Raw genomic sequence first — 24505 nt, 5'->3', positions numbered from 1 at the left:
CAAAAGCCTGCCTGTGTGTGCAATAAAGTAATCCATACTGTCACCATAGGTTGAAATATAACAACCACAAGATCAACAGATTGCAGGATCTGCATGGTCAAAGCTATAGTTTTTCTAGTAGCGATGTATGGAAGTGAGAGCTGGACCATAAAGAAGGCTGATCGCTGAAGAATTGATGCTTCTGAATTGTGGTGCTGGAGGAGACTCTTGAGGGTCCCCTGGACTGCAAGGAGAACAAACCTATCCATTTTTAAGGAAATCAACCCTGAGTGCTCCCTGGAAGGACAGATCCTGAAGCCGAGGCTCCAATACTTTGGCCATCTCTTGAGAAGAAGAGACTCCCTAGAAAAGACCCTGATGTTGGGAAAGTGTGAAGGCAAGAGGAGAAAGGGACAACAGAGGACTAGATGGTTGGACAGCATCATCAAAGCAACCAACTTGAATCTGACCCAACTCCGGGAGGCACTGGAAGACCCGAGGGCCTGGCGTGCTCTGGTCCATGGCGTCATGAAGTCGGACACGACTAAACAACTAAACAACAGCAAAAGCAACCAAAAAATCAACTGATCTGAGAAATATTTGACTAGGCTGCTACAAAACTAGAAGGCTACCCTTCCATGCTGACTAAGAGGAAGGGACAACCCCTTCCACTTGTCTTTTAGCAGGCTGGAAAAAACACAACAATAACAATCCGACCTTTCATCAAGTATAAAGAATCCTGCTTTCTATCGTCACATCTCTAACAGAGGAGAGGATAATCCATCCCCCTTCGCTAATCTCCTTCATTTCCTCACAAGCTGCAGAAAAAGATTCGCCTTCTCTCTGCAGCTGATATGGAAGCCGTGCATGACAAGTGGAGGGACGGGGGGGGGGGTAGAAGAGACACCCAGTTTTTCTCTATCAGCCCACTCACTCGCCTGCATGAAACACTGGTGGCAGAATTCCTTCGGTCCACGCCTCTTGCGAAACATTTGGATAAGCAAGTACTACTACTTTTTCAAGCATGGAAGTAGGAAGTATTCAACACCTCTTTATACAGGCATCATCTTAGAACGGTAGAGCTGGAAGGACCCTTTGGTCCCTCGAGTCCAGCCCTTGTCAAGGAGGCACCAAGGGGGAATCGAACTCCCAACCTCAGGCTCTGCAGCCAGAGACCTAAACCATTGGGTTTTCTAGTCCGACTCATTTCATCAGGGCAAGCTCCAGCTATCGCAACATCAAGCCAAAGACGACGTGCTCCAACGGGAAGCTATTGGGTACTGGTTCTGTTCACCTATAGATATCGAGGAGGTTGTTAGACACCAGGCTAGGCTACAACTTACTCCAAGAAATTTACATTCTACCGAAGAAATTAAGATATGCGAAGTAATACGAGATCAAAGTTATCTAGGAAAGTTACAAAGGAGAGAAATGAAAAACACAATTTTAGACCAGAATTAGATGTTTCAAAATTTGTAGGTGATTATAACGCATATTAATCAGCAAAACCCATTTCCGCAGCCAACTCTGTGCTATGCTTTAATACTCTACTGTATTGTATTCTTTGCTTCCTCTATATATTTTATTCTGTATCCTCAACATGGTGAAAGGTAAAGGTCCCCCTTGACATTTAGTCCAGACATGTCCGAATCTAGGGCGCGGTGCTCATCCCCGTTTCCAAGCCGTAGAGCATTTGTCCATAGACATTGTCTGTGGTCACGTGGCCAGTGTGACTAGACACGGAACGCTGTGACCTTCCCACTAAGGTGGTACCTATTTATCTATTCGCATTTTGCATGCTTTCGAACCGCTAGGTTGGCGGGAACTGGGACAAGCGGCGGGAGCTCACTCCGTTGTGTGGATTCGATCTTACAACTGCTAGTCTTCTGGCCTTGCAGCAGCCTTGTGGTGCTGCGGCCTTTAACCCGCAGCACCACCACATCCCCATCATATGTCCTCAACATGACTTCACCACAGAATTTAAAAAAAAGAACAAAAAAGATAGCTGGCGCTCAAGCTCCTGAAAGAAATAACAGAGGAAGCTGGTGGGCAAAAACAGGAAAGAAAAGGTTAGACGGTGAAGACTTCTGCACTCCCAAGATTACAGGAAGCCCTCAAGAGTAAAGATAGACCCCATCGGGAAGCTACATACAATTAACTTGCTGTTTCCTGTACAAAACCCTCTCTCCTTCTTTGAAATTAACGACAAGAATTCCAAAACAACCAACAAACCAAACCAGTAGTTCTTGGTAGCAAACTACTTTTCCTTGGTTGCAGGGCCATGATGATAAAGTCACAGTTCTAAAGTAGTGAAACAGGTGTTGTTGACAGTACTTAATTGGTGCAAAAAAAAGAGTAATGTTGGGGTGGACAAAGTTACTAGAATCAGTGGGCTGAATTTAAAAGACAAATTGATTTCTTACATTTCAATCCAGCTACAGTGGTACCTCGCAAGACGACGACCCCGCTGAACGACGAATCCGCATTATGATGACTTTTTGTGATCACTATAGCGATTCGCAAAACAGTCATTCCAATGGGGGATTTTCGCTGGACATCAATCAGGTCTGTGCTTCACAAACCGTTTGTTCACAGGACGACGATTTTTCCGGCTCCGCAAAATGGCTGCCCTGTGTTTTCCAGACCCATGCTTCTCAGGGCAACCATTTTTACAGCTGATTGGCACTTGCAAAATGGCTTCCCTATGGGCGATCTTCACTGGACGAGGTATTTTCCCCATTGGAACGCATTAATCAGGTTTCAGTACATTCCAATGGGGAAACTGATTTCGCATGACAACGATTTCGCTAAACAGCTATTTTTCTGGAACAGATTATCGTTGTCATGCATGGCACCACTGTATAACAACAGTACTTAAGACACCTAACAAAATTCATTGAGGATGAAATTTTAAAATAATTTAATTCATATGTGCATTATATTATATAATGGAGAGACCCATTAATTATTGCCATAGCCCATTCACATGTTCTCCCACCCAGTTCTGCCAGAGTCACTCGTTCCAGCCAGGCCGGGCGAGGGAAGTCCAGAAGGAAAGAATGAGGAACAGGGCCTTCTCAGCAGTGGCCCCTCGTCTCTGGAACAACTTCCCAGTGGAGATCCGCCTGGCTCCCTCTCTGGGTGTTTTCAGGAATAAACTTAAAACCTGGCTATTTGGGCAGGCTTTCCCTCGTGCCGTCTCTTAATTTGTTATACTTTCGCTACCTTGGATCTATAATATATGTTTTTGGTTTTATTGCTCTTAAATTTGTAAACCGCCAAAAGTAGACCTTTGGTAGATGGATAGAAATCCAATAAATAAATAAAATATTACCTTCAGGGATACCCAGTGTGGTGTACTCTTAGAGGGCAATGGACTGGGATTCAGGAGACCTGGGTTCAAATCCTGCTCCGTTATGGGAAAAGGTGTAAAACTGGTAAAATTGCCCCTTAAATATGTCTCTTGCTCTGAAAGCCATCCTTGGGTCACTATAAGTCAATTTCGACTTGAAGGCACATAACAGTATAACAACTTATACTACCTCTAGGATCAAAGGAAATACTTAAGATTTAAATAAATAGAACATATTGGACAGTTTTACGGAGGAACTTTTTATCTTTACATGGAAGAAAGTTACATGGGTTCGTTCAGTTCTTCATTCTGGAACTCAAGTTCGGTTCCTCACTTGACGTAGTACCTTGTTTCTAACTCTGCACCAAAAACAAGTAAAAGTGTAATATCCAAGACAATTCTGGATGATCATGTCTGAGCTGTTTGTGAACTACTGCATCATGAAATGACAGCCTGGATAGATCTGTAAGCCAATGGCGAGTGCTTTCTAAACAACAACACTTAATACAACTAAGGTAGCCCAACTACTTCAGGATTCCATCTCCAGGTTCAGCCTTATCCTGTTTCTCCCTCATCCAAGTGGCATTGACCAGAAAATATTTACCAGAACTAGCCACTAGAAGAAGCCAGAGACAGCGCTATGTATAGCACTGCTACTGCCATATTTGTGATGTCCGGGGGGGGGGGGAGGCTTGGAACAACCCTCCCGGCAGATACTGCAGTTCTACTATATATGAAGAAATGATCCATTTTTCTTTACAAAGATTTGTTCGTAGTCATTGCACTGAATCAGCACAAAGTTTCTATTGCTCTGAGAGTACAAAAAATGCTCTCACGACTTGATCCACACCATTCACAAGCTTTAATATTTCCTCTATAACCACGGATATTTTTGCTAAACTAGAAAAGCACTTAAGTGTTCTCTCATTAGGAAATCTGCTCAAAGTGGCTTAATCATTTTAATCATTTAATCCTTTTCAAAAAGATGTTTCATGAGATGGATTGACCAGAATTGAACACAATATTCCCAGTGTAGGGGTACCATAGATTTAAATTCAGACACTACAATGCTGATGTTTGAATTTCAGGCCCTTTCCTAACAAACTCTAATATGGAATCCACCTTCCTCCACTGTGACCACCCACAGAATTGAATTTTTATTCAACCATTCTCCACCACTCCAAGTACAGTCAATGGCAATTCAGAGTTATACAGCTAAGTGTATCAATGAAGCTGGGAGATGGATAGATAGGTTAGTCGATGGATGGATGGATGGATGGATGGATGGATGGATGGATGGATGGATGGATGGATGGATGGATGGATGGATGGATGGATGGATGGATGGATGATTTAGTCGATGGATGGATGGATGGATGGATGGGTGGATGATTTAGTCGATGGGTGGGTGGGTGGGTGGGTGGATGGACGGATGGATGGGTTAGTTGACAGACGGACGGATGGATGGAAAATTGCCTCATGTATATTATTTCCCATTTTCTGTAAGTGTGCATCTTCCTCAAAATTAATATACATAAAACTTTTTTCTTTTCTACAACCAATTTGAGCTGAAGGCCTTGCTCATGCAGTGGCCCATGTCATCACACCATGTAAGACAAAAAAAAGTATGCAAAAGATCACGGGAGATGATAACCTTTTTTCTTGTCCCCCCCCCCTTCATTTACTTAAATGCCATATATTTTAGCATTCAGGTCCGTAAGATGGTTAACTCCCAAGTTTATTTCCAAATAAGTAAGGCAACCTGTGCTACTCCTCATACGCCTGTAGTGATTCTTCATGCAGGTTTAGAAGGACAGACCTACGCTGGTATTTTGTGCTTAACATCACACCTACCACGATGTATCTTATGTGCTCACACTATGCTTAGCTCTTAACTTGTTAACAAGGTTCATCCCATAATGTGCTTCAACCCACTTCCACCTATAGATCATTTTTGTCAAGAACTAGAAAAGAATGCACCAGTAAATAAATCCAAAGTCAAATGATGGGAAGGCAAGCCATCTTTCTATACGCATTCTTCTTAGCTGTAAACATTGTATTTCAATGATGTTAGCTGTCTTAGGTCCCTTTTTAAGGAGAAAGGTGGGGTAAAAATATTTTAAATAAAAGGCGATGCGCTGCTAATAATCTAAAACAGTCATCTCTAGTGAAATTTATACCTTTGAACTATGTAAGAACAGCTGCATTTTATTATGCACTTCCCTTTCTTCCCGGAAAGGCCCAAAGGCCAACAACGCCAATTTAGGTGGGTGTCAACACCCGCCTAAAATCCCTCTTGCTTGGGCTTCATCAACAACCAAAGCATTAATCAAAGCCAGAAACACAACTGCCTTTATTACCGTGACCTTTCAGTGTATGTTCCCAAAACTCGTCACCCGCAAATTTAAGGCGGAATACTAAGAAAAGAATTGCATTGTTCTTGCCAGGGTATTTTAAGCAAGCCATTACTCGGGGACAGTCTTCCACACCCTACACCCCAATCCACCTACAAACTGGCTGCACCAAGGTACCTCTGAAAGCTGGTTTGTTGGTTTTCTTGGAAGCCAGCAGAGGGAGTACCAAACGGATGGTTTCATTTTGATCCGTACATGATATTTATCAGACATCTGCCTGTGTGAACTGAAATGACATAAGAAAAGCTCCTGAAACCACAAAAAACGTACTATCTTATCATTTTGTCCAAAATTATAGCAATTCTGAAGTTATTTCAAATACCGGACGCAAACTACATATTTTCCCTTCATTCCTCAAATTTTAATCCATTTGCAGGGGATTAGCCAGGCCTGTAAGCCACATTCACTAGAAGGAGATTTCAATTTGAGATGATTTCTCAAAGGTAGAGTTTTGCTCTGCAGTCCAAAATTAGCCTCGTCCCTCTGTGGAGCAGCAACATCCATTTACCTTTCCAGAGAGCAGGTACGGTTCCCACCACCCACAACACAATCTGCTGTAACCCACAGAGCGGTGTCCTCTCTTCCTCTCAAACGCCACCGTCTCCGCCTGTCCTAGCCAAGCTCTGCCTGCAGTAGTTTGTCAGGCAAATGAGTCCAGTTGTCTGGAAAACAAGCCCCAAAGGCAAACATGGCCAAGAAGCAATGCTGAAGCAGCCAATTCTGGCTACAGTCGTTGCATTAAAGCAAACTGAAATCAGAGTTTTAAATCCTCTGGGTCGAACACTGCCCCCTTACACATACACACAAAACCGACCACTTCCTCTGGCACATCTGAGCTTCCCACAGACTAAATATTGGGTGGTGTCAGGCTCTTTTTTTCCCTTTTGGGTTGATGAGGGCCCTTCCACAGGAATGCACTATTTATGTAAACCAGTGCCTCGAAAGGATGGCGTGCATGCAAAGCATGTGTCTCTTACAACCTCAGTGGCACACCTTCGTGTCCTTGGGCATCACAGAAATCACAAGAGTACTGGGTAAAACAACCTCCCAGAGGCAATGGTTTACAAATACCTTTAATGGGTATATACCACCCTTCTGTCCCAACATAGTTCACCTTGTATACTGTTAACAATTTAAATAATAATAATAAAAACAATGGCAAAACAACATTGCTATTAGGAAAGAACAAACACTACTATTCAGTGCACTCCAGGTTTCTCAAACACATATGTAGAAAATAAGAGTATTTCAATTTGGTGCCCAAAAGGCAAAATCAAAGGAAGTGAAGATTCAATGAAGGAGGTCTGCAACCTGGGGGTCTACCATCAAGAAGCCCTACTTGATGTGCCCACCTGATGAATCACAAATACCATTGGAACACAAGTCTTCCCCTGAGCCCTCATCGAAGTGCGCAGGTTCCTACACCAACTCGAAGGGTATACACCACGTTCTTGATGGAAGCTCCACCTAACCTTCAGGATCTGATAAACTCTTATAAAGTGAATTCAGAAAGGCATTTTCTCCCCCACTTAGGCTGCTTCATCCTTCCCTTTCAAACCCTGCTGTCTTCGTACACGGCTCAAATTAGCATCTTTGAATTCCTAAGACACCAAGGAATACGTTTATCACTTACAGGCATCCATAATGCCTCATATACAGTGATGCCTCAACTTACAAAATAAATCCGTACTGGAACGGTGGCCGTAACTCGAAATTTTTGTAAATCAAAGCACCACTTCCCACAGGAATGCACTGAAAACCGATTAATCCGTTCCAGCTGAAGAAAAAAAATACCAAAAGAAAAAAGAAAAGAACAGAAAGAAAGAAAGAAAGAAAGAAAATAAACAGAGCAAGCCCTATGCTGGGACTGCAAGAAAACAAAACAAACAAACAAAAAACAAATTCAAAAATTAACATTGGAGCAAGACCCACATTGGGACTGCAAAAAAAAAAAATCACCAAAAAAACACAAAACAACACAGAAACATAACCCAACCCAGCCCAAACCTCCCTCCAAAACCCACCCAGAACAACTGTTTAAAAATCAAAAAGCAGCACCTTGCCAGTCCGAAGACTCCCGGGCTTCTCCGCTGCCGTGACCGCCGCTGCCAGAGGCCTCCCCAGCTTCCCCGCCGCCGTCAGAGGCTTTCCAGGCTTCTCCGCCGCAAAGCCTCCGACGGCGGCAGGGAAACCCGGGAGACCGCCAACACCAGCGGTCACGGTGGTGGAGAAGCCCAGAAAGCACGGTTGCAGCGGCGGAGAACCCCAGGAGGCCTCCGATGGCGATGGTCACAGCAGCGCTGGAAGCCCGGGAGGCTGAGCCCAGCCGGGATGGTCCAGCGGCTCGCCTCCCAGCAGCAGTGGCAGCAGCAGTGGAAGCCCAGGAGGCTGAGCCTCCCTTTTCCTAACTGTTGGGGTGAAAGAGCTACAAAGTAGCTCTTTGAATTTCCCGCCCTTTTCACCTGCCATTTTTTGTTCATACGTCAAAGCTCCGGCCGCAAGTCGATCCAAAATTTTGTAGCCGGATATTCTCGTAAGTCAAAATTTTCATTAAGTGGGGGCACCACTGTGCTCCTTGGTCGCAGCTGCACGGCTTAATAACTAATAATAGCAATGTGCCTCCATATCCCAGAGCCAGGACCTAGAAGAGGGATACTCAGATATTTAAGGACGTGGCAAAGGGGGAAAGCTATCACAGGCCTCTATTGCTGAAAATACTGGCAAGCATTAGGAAGGTGTTAAAGTTTATTTAAAGGAAGGTCTTAAAGTTTATTTAAAAAACGCAAACAGTGATCAAAAACATTTCTGGAAGCTGAAGGGAGAAACCATAGAGAAACACTTTCTAACATGAGGTACTGGATAATAAATTTTGAATTCAAAATACATCTGAGCTTGTGTTTCCCGAATGTCACTGTTAAGGATTTAAGCCAATTTTTAAATGCCAATACTGTTGTTGTTGTTGTTGTTGTTGTTGTTGTTGTTGTTGTTGTTGTTGTTGTTGTTGTTGTTGTTGTTGTTGTTGTTGTTGTTGTTGTTGTTGTTGTTGTTGTTGTTGTTGTTGTTGTTGTTGTTGTTGTTGTTGTTTTACCCTGAGAACCATATACTAAACCACTGGTGGAATTATCGGAATAAGAGAAAGCCAAACAAGTTACATTACCATTTTGCTTTCATATCTGTCTTTCTTCTTCCTGTTCTATGGTATAGCCTATTCCCACATCTGGGCACCACCATGGAAGTTCTCAAGATTTCATCCTGCCCTATTCTCTCCTTTTTATGAAAACAACACCAAAAGACTGTTCGAAGAAGTTGTTTTGACATTTCTTTTGCAATGAAATGTCTAGCCGTTCATGGACTGTTTGTACTACTGTTTCACTGCCAAGATGATCTGGCTGTACGCAGCTGAACCCTGACTGAAGATAAACCATAGTCGGCAGAAGGAGAGGAGGCAGATCAAAATAAAAGCAGGCCTCTGCGCGAATTAACTAGTCGAAGAAACCGCCAATGAGGTGTGGTTGAGGATGATGAGAATGATAAAGAGAAGTTTTAAAAATGCTTCCCAGAAGATTAACAGCAAATACCAAGAGACATTAGTCATTGTTCTCCCCTGGGACTCCTTATGGCATGCAGCCTTTGGCTGTCAACGCAACTGTTGAATGCATCCATTTAATATTGATTTCATCCAACAGTGAAGAGAGTCTAGGATAATAAATGATTTGATAAGCCCTGGCAAAAGTGCAAGAGAAGGCTCCATGCCCAAAGGAGCAGAAGAGAATAAAACACTGGGGAGGTTACAATTATTGAATTAAAGATTCGCCCAGTCAATTAAGAGCATGATTCAAAGCATATTACTCAGAAGTAAGTCCCACTGAGTTCAATGGGCTTTACCATCACAGCAGAAAAAAAAATTTAACCCAAGTGTTCTAGGTTAATGAGGCAGAAGGTAGAATTATCACGTTTGTTATTTCTAACAGATTCGCTCCACATTTCTTTAATGTAAGATTTCTTTCCCACTCAGCTGAGAGCCCCTTCAAAGATGGCATCTGCTATGACAGGCGCTCACATCATCTCTCCTCCATAAAGCAGTCCTCAAGGCCTCCGAGAATTATAAAGAAGGCCAGGAAACCCTACTGAATGAGCAGACGGATGGGGGCGGTTCCCAAACTGGAAGTAATTCCCATTCAGAGATGTCAAATCCTGGTTTTGATTCACCGTATGCTTATTCTCCCTTGAAACAGACATTATTCATTTGTATGTTTAGGCTGATTTAATCTTATCACCTAGAACTCATGATTCATTGACGGAGATTCCTCTTAATTGTGCAACAGCCCCACAAAAGGAAGGCATGAGAATCCGATAACTAAATTGCTGCCACTCCAAGGCATGTCATTTTCATTACTGGCTGTCCTAAACTTTGCTAAGTCACATTGAAGAAGGCAAGCAGTTCAGGGGTGGGGGGGGGGAACCAAGGAGAAACATCACCAGAAGAGAACAGTTCTTCAAAACCCTTGACACAAACACACACATCTTACCTAACCTTCCGTGCTTTCAAATGAAGCTGTTTTCTAACAATCAGTGTAATCCACTCATGGAATTACAGGGGAGAAGATGGCCATAGGTTTCAAGATAGCCTCATTTTTAGTACATAATTCTGCTGTGTCTTCCTAATGCTTTTAAAAAATATTTTTCCCCACACAAAACAATCCTTAAGGAATACAAAACAGTCCACCTTCTGGAAGTATCCTTCAAGCTCTCCAATTACAACTGCCATCACCCTCAACCATGGCGATGTTAGCTGGGGATTGTGGGAGTTGCAATCCAACACATTTGGAGGGAGTTTGTTAGGGAACTTTATGGGCAGAGTCACTTGACGAACAAGAAAGGCACTGGATGTGGCTAATTTTTATAGAGGGAAATTTAAGACATTAAGCATATAAAGCAATTTCCCCTCTTCCCTTAAATCCAAAAAACTAGGAGATGGTAAGAGTACGAATTACAGAAAAGAACTCTGAAGATGCTTAGAGAACTGATTGCAAATGTCATTCCTGGACACCAGAAACAAGTAGCAAGTATTTTATGAAGACAGACAAAAAAAATCTCTCATTTGTTGAAAGTCACACAGAAGTCAGATTTTTCCCTTTAATTATCCCTAATTGGCATCAGAAGTGAGAGCTGGACCATAAAGAAGGCTGACCCTAAAGAATCGATGCTTTTGGATTGTGGTGCTGGAGGAGGCTCTTGAGAGTCCCCTGGACTGCAATTAGTTCAAACCTATCCGTTTTGAAGGAAATCAACCCTGAGTGCTCACTGGAAGGACAGATCCTGAAACTGAAGCTCCAATCCTTTGGCCATCTCATGAGAAGAGAAGACTCTCTGGAAAAGACCCTGATGTTGGGAAAGAGTGAAGGCAAGAGCAGAAGGGGCCGACAGAGGACGAGATGGCTGGACAGGGTCATTGAAGTGACCAACATGAATCTGACCCAACTCCAAGAGGCAGTGGAAGACAGGAGGGCCTGGTGTGCTCTGGTCTGTGTGGCCACGAAGAGTCGGACACAACTTAACGACTATACAAAAACAAAAAGGTTCAGAAACAATGAAAAAAGATAGCATGGGATGAAGGTCTGTGTAAACGCATCTGGACCCTGGCCTTTTTATTCACTAGACTTTTCACACAATTGCCAGAGTGACATGGTGGTTAAAGTGTCAAACGTGGTCCAAGAAAAGGCACACTAAAATCCCCATTTAGCTATGGTGCTTACATTGGAACCATCGTTACCACTATGCATAACCTCCATCAAAGTTTTTTTTTTAAGATAAAATGGAAAAGGCAAGAGAACTATGTGTGCTACCTACCATGTCATATACAGTAACTGTAGGAACAATTATTTTTTTTAAAAAAAAATAGCGTTATTTTCTGCCCAGGAACAAGCAGGATGTTGGAAAGGGCCATAATTCAGCTCTAGAAATCCCTCTGCCTTTCAACTGAGCATTCCCGCCTTCAAAGGATCTCAAAAAAGAGCTAGTAAAAAGGCTTCTGCTGAAAACCTGGAGAGTTGCTGACAATCAAAAGATTCCTGCCCAGAACCTGTAAAGAGTAAACCAGTGACTAAGGTGTACACAGGGCAGGTGTTGGGCTGGAGGTACCTCCCGTTCTGCAAATGTTTTGGACTACAGCTGGTATGAGCTCCATCCTGAAGGGCCTTGGCTGAGTGAGGGATAGGGAGAATTGTCATCTAGGGACACCTGGAGGACCAGAGGTTCCCAACCAACCCTATGAATACAAACAGCCTGACTGAGTACCGGGCAAATGAACACGAGCATACAATCCTGAATTATTATTTTTTTAGATTAACTGGGGGAGGCTGGCAAGGTATGTAATTCCTCAGAACACAGGGACAGAGCTTTCCAAACCTGACACTGGCAATTCATTCATTCATTGTGGTTCAATGTTTTTAGGATACCTCCCTAAGATGTTTCTGTTTAAGTCACCAGGACACATTTAATTGCACTGCATTGTTGCTGCAATTACGGCCACTGTTTTCTCCCAGTTTAAATGATTACTACATCTGCTTAGTAATAACACTTGCAGAGGTGGCAGTACAGGTATTTCCCACTTCCTGCTTTCTGATCTTTATTTACTGAATAAACCAAAAACTGAACCCAGGACTCTTCTCATTTAAACATTAGGGATTAGGACTTCCCGGGAGATAGTCTAGCTGCCCATTTGGCACTAGAGAGGGTGCCTCCCAGGGAACTGTAACTCCCAGGGAGCTTGGGGGCTGCTTTGTGAAAGGAGAAGCAGGCTGCTCAAACCACTCATAGAGGTAGGAAAAGCTGTTCTGTAGACATCTCTCTGCATCGCCTAGAATTCTGCTTGGGAAATGCTTGCTGAATTCTGGGAGCTGAAAGCCAAAAACTCCCATTCCTATAAGCTCCATGTTCTCCCACTGTATTATAGCTCTCCAATTTCTTATAAAGGTTGTATTTATTCGTATTCTGGAATCTACACAATAAGTAGCTTCACTGCCTCCAATTTATTTAAAAGCACAATTTAAAGCACAACTGTAAAGTCTTAAGGCATCAGGGATCATGGCATCCGGAGGATCACCTGTTCCCATATCAATCTACCCAGCTGCTAAAAGAGCGGTTGGCTTTCTTCTGAATATCCTAACCCCACAGCGGTTAAGCAGATGGTTACAACAGAGGGAGGATTTGACTGCAGAATTCCTATCTCATCCCCAGGAGACACCTGCCTGTTTCAGTATCTTTTCAACCAAGGACAGGCAAAGGAAGCCTTCCAATGTTTCCCCCCTCCCCTCTCTCTGCCACTTCCATCAGCCTTTCTCACATTAGCCAAGAGTTAGCAATGATGGGATTTGCAGCCTAAAGTCATCTAGAGCAGCAGTTCCCAACCCTGCGCAACCCTAATGTTCTTGGACTGAAAGTCCCAAAGTTTTCACCACCAGCTGGGCTGGCCGGTGTTTCTGGGAATTGCAGTACAAGAACACCTGGATGCCACAGCTTGGGAAACACTGATCTAGATCAGTGGTTCTTAACCTTTGTTACTCAGGTATTTTTGAACTGCAACTCCCAGAAACCTCAGCCAGCAGAACTGATGGTGAAGGCTTCTGGGAGTTGCAGTCCAAAAACGTCTGAGTAACAAAGGTTAAGAAGCAGTGGTCTAGATTAAGCCACAGCTGCCCACTCTAGCTTTAACCAGTTTGTCCCTAATAATTATTCCAGTTTTGCTGAATAAATTGACTTGTGTCTACTGTTTTATCAGAGGATGGTGTGTCCATTGTGAACTCTAATTCCTTAGTCCAGTACCATCAGAAGTACACTTAATAGACTCAGAGGCATTGCAATACCCAGGAAGAACTTTTTACCCCAAGAGATTTTTCCCCCTCCTCTTTTTCAGAGTCCTACCATGCCATTTTCCTATTTATTTATTTATTACTCCATTTCCCTATTTATATTGGTGGGTGGTTTTTTTTTAACCAAAAATAGATAGACGTCATCATGATTTTAATGTTAGCTAGCGCTCTGTTTGGGTGTGGAAAGAAATCTGGAAACACTGCCATGATTTCCAGAAGGGGTATGAATTTGCTGCAGCAAAAACAAGGAATCTTGTGACATTTTTACAGACTAACCCATTTTAGTCCAAAAGCTTTTGTTGACTAAAATCTGCTCCATCAGCTGCATGAAGCATAATCCTCCAATTATCCATCAAGGATTATGCATCATGCATCTAATGAAGTAGGTTCAAGATTAGAAAAGCTTGTGCTGGAAGAAAGACATCCATCTTCAAGCAAAATACAAAACAAACAAACAAAAATAAAGAAGACAAAGAAGTGGCATCTTAAAGATTAACTGTTATATTTTAGTTGTAGGAGAGGTAGCCGTGTTAGTCTATGCAAGCAGTACAGGTGAAGAAAAAAAAGGGAGGGCAAAAACATGGTGGTATCTTAAAGACTAACTTTTATCGTTTTTAATGTGAACTTTTGTGGACAAGCTCAGGTTCTGATGAAGGGAACGTGCCCACGAAAGCGCACATGAAAACAATACAAAAGCTAGTCTTTAAGGTGCAAACACGTTTTTGTCTTTTCCCTTCCCACTTATGCTATATTTTAATGTGAGCTTCCAGGGACCAACTCCACTTCTTCCGACCCCGAGCTGGTCCACCAATGCTCCCATGGAAACACAGCAGTTCAGTCTTTTAAGGCACCACAACGCTTTTGTATTCTTCTCTTTTTAAATTGTTTTTATTTGTTTTATTTGCCTGGCATGCTAAGCACAGACTCACGGGGGGGGGGGCTCCCTCTTTCAAAACCACCCTAATCTTCCAACTCTCTCTCCGGTCAGTGCCTGCAGAAGGGTTGCCCTTGTCCTCCGTGGCACACCCTTCCCATTTTTACCTGCCACTCTGTTTTTGTTTTTGCTTCTTCTTTCTTTTCTTCTTTTTTTTGCACTGCAGGATAGACTCTTCCAAATTAGATTTTGCTCAGCTGCCTTGGAGGTGAACCAGAGCCAAGAAGGCTGCATGCCATATACAGTATATATATCACTTGGAGGTGAACCAGAGCAATATATTGCTGCATGCATGGATGCATGGATAGATAGATAGATAGATAGGTAGATAGATAGACAGATAGGTAGGTAGGTAGGTAGGTAGGTAGGTAGGTAGGTAGGTAGGTAGGTAGGCAGGCAGGCAGGCAGGTAGGTGAGATAGATAGATGGATAGATAGATAGATAGATAGATAGATAGATAGATAGATAGATAGATAGATAGATAGATAGATAGATAGATAGATAGATAGATAGATAGAAGCAGCAATATAGCATATATATGCTAAAACGTAAAGGGGAGCATTTATATGCCTTGGTCCTGTCTTGGGCTTTGCTCTTTATTTCCAATTCCGAGCCCTTTTGGGGAAAGGGGTGGCATGCCAGAGCCTGGGAGCCTTCCATGCCATGCAAGAAGAAGGGGAGCATGGGTTGCAGAACACACACACACACAAGACACAGAGACACCCCCCCCAGCCTGACAAGGGGTGCTTCTCTCCCCCTCCCGTCCAGACCCCTTCCTTCCAGACGGGGGGGGGGTCCTATCCTGACCAGGTCCTTGCACCTTGGGGACCCCACACCCACCCACCCAGTTCACCTTTCCACAGCCCCCCCTCCAAGGGGAGGGACCGCCTACCCGGCTTAGACTGTACCATTCTGCCACGAAAGGGGAGGCACCCCCCTCTTTTCCTCTCCCGCCCCCTCCAAAGGCCGCCTATATGCCCACAAGCACACCCCTGGATGCCTCGTGGTAGGTCCCGCTTCTTCCTCACACAGACACACACACAGCGCTCACCTTCTTGGTCCAATCCTCCCGCCTCACGGGGGGGGGTCGCGGTGTTAAGCCAGCCGCTCCGGGGATCCGTAGGGAGAACCCTCAGTGGGAAGGAATGGGGGGAGAAATGGGGGAGATGCCTTTTCCTCCTTTTCTAGTCCCTCGTTGCCGCTGTTGTTCCACCCCCTCCAGGTTCGGCGCAGATGGTCCGTCCCACGGAGCGAGTGGGGGGCGGGGAAAAAGCCGACGCACGCGCGCGATGCCTTTCTGCCCCTGCCTCAGCTCTCGACTTCAGCTCGCTCGGGGACGGAAAGGGCCGAAGAGGAGAATCGGAAACGAACGACGGTGGGGGGGGAGACGAAGGCGGGCGGAAAGGGACGGAACCGAAAGGGGGCGGGGCCACGAGGATCGTGGGGCGGCGCAAGAAAAAGGAGACCGAAGCCTGACTCGGAGAAGAGCGGGAGGCGTTCGGAAACAAACAAGCGGCACTCTCTCTTTTTGGGGGGGGCGTGGCCTCAGCACAGGAATGCTACGCATGCGCACTCGGGAAACACACCTTTCCCGCTCAAAATAGTATTGGCTCGTGGGCAAAGCACGGGGTCTCTTCCTGTGGAAGTTACCTGAGGGGCTTGCCTTATCTTCCTTATTATTTTTTTTTTAAGTTTATGTCAAACTCACTGAAATTTATAAACCATAATTTTTAAAAAAATCAATGTTTGTTGTTCTTTAGTCATTGTGTCCGACTCTTTGTGACCCCATGGACCAGAGCACGCCAGGCCCTCCTCTCTTCCACTGCCTCCCGAAGTTGGGTCAAATTCATGTTGGTCACTTCGATGACCCTGTCCAGCCATCTCGTCCTCTGTCGTCCCCTTCTCTCCTCTTGCCTTCACACTTTCCCAACATCAGGGTCTTTTCCAGGGAGTCTTCTCTTCTCATGAGAGATGGCCAAAATATTGGAGCCTCAGCTTCAGGATCTGTCCTTCCAGTGAGCACTCAGGGTTGATTTCCCTCAGAATGGATAGGTTTGTTCTCCTTGCAGTCCTGGGACTCTCAAGGGTCTCCCTCCAGCACCACAATTCAAAGGCATCAATTTCAAATAATATTCCAGAGATGAAATGGTTAGGAGCCCTTGATCCATTTGTTCCTCACCCACTCCCTCCTTCCATCACCGCAGGGACAGCGCGAACCTGGAGCAGTGGAAGAGGATTTCTATTAACACGGAGGTGCAAGTCAAGGAGGAGGTGCCCCCAGAGCCTGCAGTGAGCACACCCAGCCCCACCGCCGGCTCCTCTCCGGTGGTCATCCAGCCGGCCCCAGGCCCGCCAGAGGCCCTCCTCCTGGATCCCTGCCCCCTTGGAGCCCTGCCTGACCAGCAACGCCCTCAGCCAGTCTGCCCCCAGTTCTTTCTGGCACATTCAGGCAGATCATGCCTACCAGGATTTTGAGCATTACCTTGCTAGCATATGAAATGAGTGCAATTGTACAGTAGTTGCAGCATTCTTTGGCACTGCCCTTCTTTGGGACTGGGATGAAGACTGACCTTTTCCAATCCTCTGGCCACTGCTGAGTTTTCTAAACTTGCTGGCGTATCGAGTGTAGCGCCTTAACAATATCATCTTTTAAGATTTTAAATAGTTCAACTGGAATGCCATCACCTCCACTGGCCTTGCTGTTAGCCATGCTTTCTAAGGCCCACTTGACTTCACTTTCCAAGATGTCTGGTTCAAGCAACCACACTATCTACGTTGTCCGGGACATCCAGATCTTTCTGGTATAATTCCTCTGTCTATTCTTGCCAGCTCTTCTTGATGTCTTCTGCTTCTAGGAGGTTCCTTCCATTTTTGTCCTTTTATCATGTCCATCTTTGCACAAAATGTTCCTTTAACGTCTTTTGGCTAGGAATATGCCATTCATATTTTTGACTCAATCCTCCAAGAATTGTCTAGGCAGCATTCTGGGAGTTCCAGCCCACAGACCATTACTTATAGATATCTTCATATACCTATATTTTGCTCACCTGGCACAGTACATTTGTTGGCACCTCCAAGTTTGTATCAGGCCTACTTCCTCTTATTAATGTACAAAAATAGAAGCTGCTACAATGCTTTACGGTCTGTCTGCTTCTTCAAGAGGCACCCTTTATAGAGCCCAAAGGATAGCAAGACTACAACTCTTTGTATGACCTAAGAGTGACTATCATAGCAAAAAGCAACTACAGAACCAGACTAGAACGTGAAACAACTTACATACATAACTTCCAGACCATGTCAAGAAGATTAAACATTGACCAGTGATTCTCAGTCCTACCTAGTATAAGGCACTTCATTGATTCCCACAGTTTACCACTTGTGTCAATGATGCTCTCCTGTCCTGGAGGCTCCTTTCCTGTATCCTCTGTTCCTCCAGGCTGGTCTAAATGGGACGACAGCAGTGCACAGGTTGCTGAAAAGCACTTAGTAATGGAGGCTTCTATCAAAATAGCTCTTGCTTTCTTTTTAGCTCTGCGTTTTCTTGGATACTCAGATGTAGGAAATACGGTTCAAAAGATGCAAGAGCATGGCAGGAAGTTGGCAGAAAAGAGTGATTGGTCAAATCCTCTTCTGTGTTCATAGGCAGGTTGGAACGTAGGTAGAAAAGGCAGGACAGAAGCAGCCTGGCATTGCAACCTGGAGTTATTCAATTAATCTGAATTGGTGTCAGACAGTCAAGACTCCAAAAAAGATACAGCACGTTTACCTAGGGAATTACCTGCCACAAAACCTGATGTTGGCCAGTAGCTTTCATCCCTTTACATCAGGCTTGGCCCAATTCATGGAGGAGCATGTTGTCAGTGGTTAATGGCCAAATCTAAGTTCAGAGACTGGAACTGCTGAGGAACAACAACGATCATTTATGGCCTGCTTCCCAAGAGATATCTGGTTGGAATATAGGATGCCAGACTTTGATCCTGCAGGGTCTGTTTAACATTATTACTATGTGTGATATAGTAGTCTCATGAGAAGAGAAGACTCCTTGGAAAAAACCTTGATGTTAGGAAGATGTGACGGCAAGAGGAGAAGGGGACGACCGAGGATGAGATGGCTGGACAGCGTCTGCGAAGCAACAAACATGAATTTGACACAACTCCGGGAGGCAGTGGAAGACAGGAGGGCCTGGCGTGCTCTGGTCCATGGGGTCACGAAGAGTCGGACACGACTAAACGACTAAACACACAAAACACACGTGATATAGTAGCATGCGTAAATGTAATCTTCAGGGGAAATGAGAGTGGCTTAGAGGGTTGGGTGAGAGAAGAGTTTCTTGCATGACCGTCTTTTTCCGCTTCAGTCTTCTCCCTCCCTCTGAAGCCACTCCTTCGTTCTTAATTTGCTATCCATGCAGTCTGGCTCTGTGCCCTTTCCCTTTTTGTGAGGAGTGGAGGAGGATCATGCTTCCACCTTGTAAAATCTATTACTTCTTTAGTTTTTTTTTTTAATTCCAACATGTTATATCTGGCAAAGTGTAGCTTGTAAAGGTTTTCTTTGAATTTCAAATAAATGTTTTTATTTGAAGTTTCTTTTAGTAACTGTGCTTTTTAGTTTACTGTCAAAGAACTCTTCAGAAAACATGTCAAAACTGACAGGCTGTCTTTGTTTTGATAAAGTAAAAGCAAAGTAATTTAATATGTCTGTTCAAATACTAGCCATTATGACGAAAGTGTTCCATGTAGCTACTGATAATAGAAATTGACATTAAATACTATATAGATTTATAAGTTTAGCAAACAATTTTCTCCATTTTTTTTTCAAACAGTAGATTTCTCCACTTATTGTATTTTTGTAGGCTTTCAGGTTCTGGTTATCACAGACGTGACTGTTTTTTAAAGCAGCACTTTAGGACTGTTGTTCCCATTTTGTCTTTGACAAAATATCACAGGCCTTGTAAAATCAAGGATCAAATTCTGAAGTGGAGATCAGTGCAGATCAGCTGTCTGAAGGAAGAAAGGCAGTGGGGATCTTTCCTTGCTGAACTGCTGGATAGCCCAGTGGTTGAGGTCTTTGGCTGAGGAGCCAGAGGTTGGGAGTTCGATTCCCCACTGTTCTTCCTTGACAGGGGCTAGACTCGATGATCCTGCAGTTCTAAGATGATATGAAAGTTATTGGACACAATCATCACCTGGCAGGGATGCATTAAAATAATTTAGATGGATTTACAGGAGGATTAGATATTTATAGTCTGTGAGCATAACTACAGTAGAAACACTGTTCAAAAGCAGTGAATCTTTAATTACACTATGCTGGAGACAAAAATGTTGGGAAAGTGTGAAGGCAAGAGGAGAAGGGGACAACAGAGGACGAAATGGTTGGACAGGGTCATCGAAGCAACCAACATGAATCTGACCCAACTCCGGGAGGCAGTGGAAGACAGGAGGGCCTGGCGTGCTCTGGTCCATGGGGTCACGAAGAGTTGGACATGACTTAATGACTAAACAACAAAGCCAATAACCAACATTTCATATGGTGTTACATATGGGAGTTTATGGAGGGTTCATCACTGGCCTTTCAAACCTGAACGGCAAGAAACAGATTAATATAAGAAATAAAAGTTAGATTAGGCATTAGACCAGTAGTTCCCAGCATTTTTTGTCACAATCCCCTTTTCTAATACCCAAATAACCTGCAATCCCCTCTTGCCACATTTGCATAAAAAGGCATTTTTAATAGCAAGTCATCCGTTCTCAGATTTCTCCCCCAAAGGGGCTGTTTCTCACACACTAATTAACAGATTCAAAAGGTCAAGGAAAAAAAGTATTTAACAAGGGCTATGACACATATAAGAGGACCCACAACCCCCCAGAAAACACTTTATGACCCCCTTGGGGAGGGTCACAACTCCTAGCTTGGGAAACACTGCATTAGACAAAGAAAAAGCTAAAGTATACTGGAACGAATGTGCCAGTTACTAGCTTTAAAGGTCCAGAGTAGATGTCTCCATAGTAAGGTGGGTAAACCATCAATCCATCTGAAGTCTGTGTACACATATGCACACACTTCCCCATAAGGAAGGATGAAAGGATTCCGCTTGGTCTTTCCAAACAAGCGTGGGAAAAAATACTGTAACTTCCTCTTTCTTCTTTCCCCTACACATTTGTTTAGAATATCCAAAGTCACACAATCCCCTCTTTGTTAGGTGACACACTACTGAGGATCAAGGACTGGGGAACCAGCTGCTGAAGAGAAGGAGACAAAAAAAGGTATTATAGGTGTACACCTACAGACAGCAATTGGAAACTGTAAATCAAAGTGCATTTCCCAACGAGACAATTACTACATTATGTGGGACTTCAGGAAAATGTCAGTGAAACTACTGAATACACCCACACATCCTTTCTCTTTGGAAATATAAACACTTTTGCCCACAATTTTTTAACCTTTTTTTATCCTTCTTACTGTGCACAGCAATGCCATCCACATTGCAAACATCACCTCGGAGTGGAGAAACCTAAACAAACAAAATCTTACTTAGCTACAAAAATACCTATATACTGTACTCTGCATATATCTTTTATTATTTTCTTAAGTAAGAACAGACTGTTATTTTTACCAAAATCTCCTTGGTGAAAAATACCTCTGCTGGATCAGACTATGTAATGCGATTTCGAAACCTTTATTGGCATATGAACGGACAACAGCAAAACATGGGTACAAGCCAAGCGATGATCAGAGTAAACATAAAATAGGAGATACACTCAACAAGTAGTATCATAGGTAATGGGTTAAATTGGAAATTTCCAAAAGATATCTTGCAACAGCAGATGTAATCCGCGGGCAAGAATCGTTCAGGAAAAAGGATAGGGAGTTGGGCAAGAGAGAAAGCCACGGTTCGAGAAACAGCTTTCTCAGAGATGAATGCGCCGGGCAATGAAATAAAATATGGTCCAGGGAATCTGGGAGGATATGACAGAAAAAGCAGAGCCTATTTGCACGGGGGAGACTATGTATATATGTAGTTATCCTTCAATCTCGAGAAACTGTGGTAACGTGCTCTGAACAGAGGTCTTGGAACAGCATCTAGTGTGGCTGAAAAGGCCAATTCGAGAGTAACACAATCTCTTCCGCACTGCGGACAAAGACAATCTGTCCCCTGTCCAGCTCCCTGATTTTGCTGGTTTCGGGACAGCCTCTTGGCCTCAGCCTGCTGGACAAGGGTCTCTTCAAATTGGGAGAGGCCATGATGCACCGCCAGCCTCCAGGCTGAACGCTCAGAGGTCAAAGTCCTCTGACACAGTGTCCTGATGACATTGTCCAACCATCTCGTCCTCTTTGGAGGACGACATGGTTGGACAGTGTAATCGAAGCGACCAACATGAATTTGGCCCAACTCTGGGAGGCAGTGGAAGACAGGAGGGACTGGCATGCTCTGGTCCATGGGGTCACAAAAAGTTGGACACGACTTAAAGACTGAACAGCAGCAGTGCAAATGTTATTCATGAAATAGAAAGTTATAGAGCATGAAGCTGTATATTCATGCAATATTTACATTTTTTGTAAACTAAGTTATCCAAGTTGAGATAACATGCACTTTTTCACAGTAAAAATTATATAAACTGAACAGTTCCAGAAAAGACCTTAATCCCATTGTTGTTCTGCAACTCTATATACAAACAATGAAAACGTTGACGTTTAAGTAAAGACAAGAATATGCATGTTACATGATGTTGTTCTTTTAGTTGAATAAAACAATTTAAGTGGTTTTCCAAATATGAGTGATTAGCCCATGGAACTAAAATATGATATTGTTGTTTAACTAATCTGATGGGTTATTATTCAAAATATGAATCTTCATCTGGTTGCAAATATTAAAGATTATACCTACCAGCAAGAAAGAGTCTTCACATGTAAAAATCATGACTTAAATTGAATCCTACTGACTAGTGATTTAAATCATGATTTAAATCAACCTGATTCAAATCCACCCTGTTCGTTAAAATAGTTTTTATGATACACGTAGGTGCTACTATCCCTACATTCTTCCACATGACAAGAACTGATTTGGTTTGAGACTATATCAACAAGCACATGGATTGACTCTTTGGAAAGAGGCATTTATTAATAATTAATAAATACTTTTATTAAGATATTTAATTAACAATTTTATGATGTATTAGTAATCAAATATATTTGGTTAATATACAAAGTAAAAAAACAGCATGCAAGAGGATATGCATTTCGCATTTGCATTTTTAAAAAGTATGTCTGGGTTAGTTCATTGAATATACTGTACTATAGTTTCTCCAAGGACGGTTCCCATTTTTAATAAGTACTACATGCCCTTGTCTTCTTTCTGCTCCTCTCCCAAAATTAGCTCACTTTCACTTTCCCACACTCTGTAAAATTTGAAAAAGAATGACCACCAGGGTAATCCAAGTAGCTTCCCACCGTCCAGAATTCAAAACACAACAGATGGCATAGTTATAAATATCAAAGCATTCAGTAACTCATGGTGCTCAAAACGGGCAAACCTACAGTTTGGTCTCCATGGCTTAAAATATCAGCTATGCATTCAGCAAACAGCATCTCCCTCGTGGTCAGACTCTGCCTGACCAAAACGGAATTGTTGAGCTGCTGCGCACACGTCTGTCGAAAATTGCCAGCTCCACCAAACCATTTCTTTGCAATGTTCCATCAATGCATTAAAAACTAGGTTTGTGCAAACTCTTAAATTATACCTGTATTTAAACTAAAGGACATCCGTCGACAATAAGGAGACTAACTAATGGCGCTCAGTGCTGAGGACAGACAGAAGAAACATCATGGTGCTGAGCCGTGGAAATCTTGGAACAGAGTTTTCAGTAGCCATTCCCTGACACCATCCCTCCCAGTATGCCAAGATGGGGAATTTCCAAAGCAGTGGCTGTGTGACTCTGTCCTAGCACGGAAAAAAGAAAGCGAAAAGGCAAAATACTGTAGCTCCTTAAAGTCAAACAACTGCATTTCCGTGTGAGCTTCTTAAGATAAAAAATCTATTTAATTAGACACTGGAGTACAAACATATTGTACTTTATTGACGGCATTGTGGAAAGACTCATGTCCAAGTGATGATATAGATGACAGACCAAATGTCAAGGCTTTGTTAAAACAGGAATGGGACCACCAAGAGATCAATTCGCAAATCCTAGTTGGAGTGACAAGCGACATAGACATGGCTGGCACAGGAATGCTAAAAATGGTTTCTGAGACAGAGTTCATAGTTGGTCATGGGCAACAATTATTTTATACCCGTCTAAGACACCAGGGTGCTTAAGATACATAAGAAAGCTGGGTGATTAACATAAATAGTTACCTAAAAAGCCTTCGTTTATGTTCAGGCTCTCAGATGCACTGGAATTTGTTTATTTATAACCAATTTCTGCTGTTCTTTTCAAGACTATCTCTACAATTCCTTACCCACCTCCCATAATAGCTACTCGGGGATCCATAAGAGAGTATCCTAGGAGGTTGAAGAGTTCTGAATCTGCTTTCTCTGTGTTGCCATTCCTGATGTTAATTTGTTGTTGTTTAGTTGTTAAGTCGTGTCCGTCTCTTCGTGACCCCATGGACCAGAGCACACCAGGCCCTCCTGTCTTCCACTGCCTCTTGGAGTTGGGTCAAAGTCATGTTGGTCGCTTCAATGACACTGTCCATCCATCTCATCCTCTGTCGTCCCCTTCTCCTCTTGCCTTCACACTTTCCCAATATCAGGGTCTTTTCCAGGGAGTCTTCTCTTCTCATGAGATGGCCAAAGTATTGGAGTCTCAGTTTCAGGATCTGTCCCTCCAGTGAGCACTCGGGGTTGATTTCCTTCAGAAAGGATAGGGTTGTTCTCTTGGCAGTCCAGGGGACTCTCAAGAGTCTCCTCCAACACCACAAGGTACAGTGGTGCCCCGCTTGACGATTACCTCGTTAG

The 24505-nt window shown here is 43.5% G+C and overlaps 1 protein-coding gene across 9 annotated transcripts in view; it reads right to left on the bottom strand.

The window, feature by feature from the left end:
• The window catches only part of EXTL3 (exostosin like glycosyltransferase 3), a 173639-nt gene that overhangs the window by 131312 nt on the left and 17822 nt on the right, over positions 1–24505 (bottom strand). For 3 of the 9 annotated variants that reach the window (XM_072986452.2, XM_078381671.1, XM_078381662.1), the window contains exon 1: positions 5863–5962. The exons of 3 other annotated variants lie outside the window; for them this stretch is intronic. The gene's annotated coding sequence lies outside the window, so the exon portion shown is untranslated. Of the gene's footprint in view, positions 1–5862; positions 5963–15601; positions 15976–24505 lie in introns of those variants that run through there. 3 more of the 9 variants (XM_072986464.2, XM_072986461.2, XM_072986445.2) reach the window with 2 other exon arrangements.

The sequence above is a fragment of the Pogona vitticeps genome, chromosome 1, assembly GCF_051106095.1.
Source record: "Pogona vitticeps strain Pit_001003342236 chromosome 1, PviZW2.1, whole genome shotgun sequence".
NCBI classification, from domain to species: Eukaryota; Metazoa; Chordata; class Lepidosauria; order Squamata; family Agamidae; genus Pogona; species Pogona vitticeps.
The sequence above is the reverse complement of the archived record's forward strand: the minus strand, read 5'-3'. Positions and strand labels throughout refer to the sequence as shown.